Source organism: Chiloscyllium plagiosum, chromosome 5, assembly GCF_004010195.1.
Source record: "Chiloscyllium plagiosum isolate BGI_BamShark_2017 chromosome 5, ASM401019v2, whole genome shotgun sequence".
Lineage (NCBI taxonomy): Eukaryota > Metazoa > Chordata > Chondrichthyes > Orectolobiformes > Hemiscylliidae > Chiloscyllium > Chiloscyllium plagiosum.
Genome location: NC_057714.1, coordinates 30,816,460 through 30,821,055, shown reverse-complemented (window position 1 = coordinate 30,821,055; position 4,596 = coordinate 30,816,460). Strand labels below are relative to the sequence as shown.

At 45.4% G+C, this 4,596-nt stretch overlaps 1 long non-coding RNA gene across 3 annotated transcripts in view; it reads right to left on the bottom strand.

The window, feature by feature from the left end:
- Positions 1 to 4,249: 4,249 nt before the first annotated feature.
- LOC122549784 overlaps positions 4,250 to 4,596 on the bottom strand; it is a 26,675-nt gene continuing 26,328 nt past the window's right edge. For all 3 annotated transcript variants that reach the window (XR_006311656.1, XR_006311657.1, XR_006311658.1), the window contains exon 4: positions 4,250 to 4,451. This is a non-coding gene — a long non-coding RNA (uncharacterized LOC122549784). The remainder of the gene's footprint in view (positions 4,452 to 4,596) is intronic.

The window sequence follows — 4,596 nt, the reverse complement described above, 5'->3', positions numbered from 1 at the left end:
ACTGCTAATGGAGCCAGGTACAATGAAGTGAACATTAGATTCCCTACAGTGTGGAAACAGGCCCTTCGGCCCAACAAGTCCACACCGACCCTCCATAGAGCAACCCACCCAGACCCATTCCCCTACACCTAACACTACGGGCAACTTAGCATGGCCAATTCACCTAACCTGCACATTTTTGGACAGTGGGAGGAAACCTATGCAGACATGGGGAGAATGTGCAAACTCCACACAGACAGTTGCTCAAGGTGGGAATTGAACCCAGGTGGCAGGCGCTGTGACGTAGCAGTGCTAACCACTCTGCCACCATGCCTCCCTTCAACATCGGAAGAGGAAGAATGGGGAAAAGATAGAAGAAAAGCCTGAGGGAAGAGGATTCTTTGAGGAGCTGATGAGCCAAATCGCCTCCTTTTACACTATAAAAGTTCTGTGGTCACTTAATTCTGAGCCAAATAAGGGAAAATCAGAGCAGGTGAAGGAAAGTTTGGTAAAGAGGGCAAATTGAAGGAGTGTCTCACTGAGTAAAAGTGAATGACAGACGGTTGAGGTTTGGGAATAGAATTCCAAATGGCCCCCAACATTACAGCAGTTAACAATGGGAATGCTCAAGAGTGAAACTGGATGAGCTCAAAAATACACAATATTGATGCAACTGAAGGGGACGCTGGTTAAAGATACCACAGTTAGTGTTTATTTCATTCCAGACACACCAGCCAGGGAGCACATCCTTCCTGTATCGATCCTATTGAGCTCTTTAAAAAAAATATTCATTTCAAGTGTTTCATGTTTAGATACGCTCAAGAAGACAGCCTCATTCTCCTCAATCTCTCCTGAGAGGGCAATGCTGCTGTTAGAAATCAATTCACTGGTGTATGTTACTGGCTGCTTCATGGATTGGAAGTGGCTACTGAGACTGTCAATTTACTGTATGCTGTATTGCCAGGTTGCCAGACATGTCAAGTGTTTTCAAAGAAAAAAACACATTTGGGAAATGAATGCCAGTTGAGGGGCACCCTCTTTCGATACGATCTATTAATAGTTGTTGGAACTGACTTACCTGGCTCCAACCAAGTGGTCAGAGAATTATAACTGTCATAGAAGCTGATATCATGGGTCAAGAAGTGTAAGTAATGGAGGAGGTGTCAGTTCTGCTGGTTAAGTGCACAAAGTTGTTTAAAATGTTGCTAACTTACTTTCAGCATCATGATGACAGTTGGACACATAACTGAGATCATTGCATTGTTCAAGTTTTTCACGTTCAAAGAACTAAAGGGAAAGCTGGAGCTGGGCGTTGTGGGATGAGCTCGGAGTCAGAGGGACAAAAAAATAACAAAAGTTGCGATTGATAAAAAAAAACTTAGTCCCACTCAGACTCTGTCCTGCAGTTTTGTCTTTGCTTCTCCAAAGCCTGGGAAATTCACTTCCTCAGTGATCCAGCCTCTTTTCCAGGTTCTCCCCATTCCCTTGGAGACACGAAAGCATAGCTACAGCTTTAAGTTGCTCATTGGAGCATGTGCAGAGGCTGGCTGTTTAAAGGAGCACTGTCCTTCACTGCTGTTCTCATTTAAAGGGATAGAAACAATGTGTGAGACGGACTGATGTTAACGAATAATAGAGTAAACTATGAACTGTTCTCAATTCCTCCTGCAATATTATTGCAATAAGGACAGAGATAAACTTGTTTCATAGCCAAATGATTCACAGATGGGAAATTCACACTTGAAAGCAATATGAGAGCCACCCAATTCCACAGGTCCTGATCATTATGGGTAATATGGAAGGGAAAGCAGCATTCCCAACCCAGAGAAACCATTCCCATGTTGTGTGCATGGTTGAGGATTTAACTGGACATGTGATCTGGGAACACACCATCATTACAGGACCAGCGTGAGGCTGTGTAAATGTGGGAAAGGAGGGAAGGAATTCACCTACCCCTCCCAGTGGGACACTCACCAACACAGTCACACTGCGGAGAGGCCGCTCACCTGGCTTACGTATGGGAAAGGGTTTACACGATCTTGCAATCTGCTGAGGCACCAGAGAGGGCACAGAGGATTGAGACCGTTCACCTGCTCCATGTGTGAGAAAGGATTCATTCAAATCTCTCATCGGCAAAGACATCAGTGCATTCCCACTGGGGATAGGCCCTTCACCTGTTCAGTGTGTGGGAAAGGGTTTACTCAGTCCTCTGACCAGCTGAAATACCAGAGAACTCACTCTGGGGAAAAGGTCATTCACTTGCTCCCAGTGTAGGATGAGACACACTCAAATGCCGCAGCTCTGAGACCCCAGTGAGCCCACACTGGGGGAGAGTCCATTCAGATGCTCAGTGTGTGAGAGGGATTCAGTGATTCATCCCTCCCCCGACACCCCAGTGAGCCCACACAGTGGAGAGACCATTCAAACGCTCAATGTGCGAGAAGGGATTCAGTGATTCATCTGGTCTGCTGAGACCACACTAGGTAGGAGCTGTTTACCTCTCTGTGTGACAAGGGATTTGCTGCATCTTCAACAGGACTGAGAGACCAGTAAGTGCACACAGGGGAGTGGTCATCCCCCTGCTCCGTGTGGGGTAGAGTTCACACATCACTGCAGGACTCTGATTCTGCAGTTACTGTTCATCAGAGTCAGGACTGGACCTTGTACATGATGACACTGTTGGAGTATTGATGTGTGGCTGTTAATAACATTAACTGGGCTGGAGTTGACTGAATTTATATTGCCACTTTCTGAACCTCGGGATGTCTCTCTGGGCATAAGTCTCCACAAACAGCAATGTGACAATGAGCAGGTATCATCTGTTTTGATGTAAATTGTGACTGTAGCACTGCTGCTTCACAGCACCAGGTACAAGTTTGGAGTCCAGCCTTGGTCAACGGCCCGTATGGAGTGCCCATATTCTCCCAATGATAGTGTGGGTCCCCTCCAGGTGATCTGGTTTCCTCCCACAGTCCAAAGATGTGAAGTTCAGGTGTATCGGTTGTGCTAAATTGTCCACAGGATCCAGGAATGTGCAGACAAGGTGAATCAGCCATTGGAAATTCAATGCTACAGGGATGGAATGCTCTGGGCGTGATGTTCTTCAGATGGTCGGTGGGGTTTGACGGGCCAATGCTCTCCTTCCACACTGTCGGGATTCTATTCTATGATTGAGGATAAAGGCTACACGGCAGGGTGTCCTTGGAGAAGGAGCATGTGGTGTGTATCATTGCTCTCGATGCCTTTAGATAGAGGTGGGCACCGCAGGGGATACAGTGCTTTATCTCCACTGCTGCCCAATCACCACAACTCTACTTTGATACAGTCCCTTCCCATTCTGTCACTTGTAATAGTTTGCTTGGCCCGTAATGGGTTTTGTTTGGAAAAATTCAATTGGTTTACAAATGGTTTACTGCCGGTGATTATATATTAACAAAAACCAAAACGGTGTAATGATGATGTTGATGGTGGGAAGGTTGCTCTGCCATATGTGATAACACTTCTGTATAGAAGAAAAAAGAACGCTTCACAGCACACAGAACGCGAACTGAAAAGCAGTTAAAGCAAACCAAAGGTTCAGAAAGGGAGGGAATGTTTCCCTGGAGTGTGAGTAACTGGGTCGTGATGGTGTACGGGAGTAGACACGATTTTGTTCCAAAGGGCATTTGAAATTTTAAAACTTTTATATTTAGATATTCCGTGTCTTTTCTTTTAGATTTATTTATTGTGGAATAAACGTTTACATTTAAAGCAAAACAAAGTCACAAACCTTGTGTGAAAGACCTAAATGTTAAATAAAATCCATCAAACCATCCCTCACTGAAAACTGATGTGGAAGTGCAATGGCCTGGAGAATCCCTGCCTTGCCGACTTCTTCCTACCCGGGCTCCATGGTTATGTACATACCTGGGAGATAGCAGCAGGAGGAGGCCTTTCGATCCTGCTCCACCATTCAATGGGAAGCAGCTGACCATCCAGCTCAGTCTCCTGCTCCTGCTGTGTTCCAATTTCCTTTGATGGTTTTTATCTCGAAGAACTATATCTAAGTCCTCCTTTGGCTTCACTGCCTTTTGTTCCAGTGACGTTGCTGTGTTACTGTGTGCGTATAGGCAGGGGTAATGTGATGGTGCTCTTCCTGGAGGATGCACTCAGCATCCCTTGTCATCCTGCAGTAACATCAATTGGGTTTCAGCAACTAGAGATAGAAACCGTTTCCAGGATATGGGCATCACTGGCTCAGCCAGCATTTATTCCCCATCTCTAGTTACCCTTGAGAAGATGGTAGTAGGCTGCTGTCTTGTACCATTCACAGTCCATTTGGTGCAGATAGACCGATAATGCTATGAGTGAGAGTGTTGCAGGATTTTGGCCGAGTGATTCTCCATCTTTGGTTCTTCAAATTCTGGTTAACTTTATCACAATCTGCACATGATGTTGAAATTTGAGTCTGCAAATCTTCACCACGTAGCATCCTATATAAAGGAATATGCACAGATTAGAAATTCAGAGCAGACAATTCTAGTTTCTCTGGAATATTTTTTTCCCCTTTCTTCCCCCAAAGCTGTAAGCCATCAGCCCACTTACTCTCTCCCACCATTCTGACTCTACTACCCACTA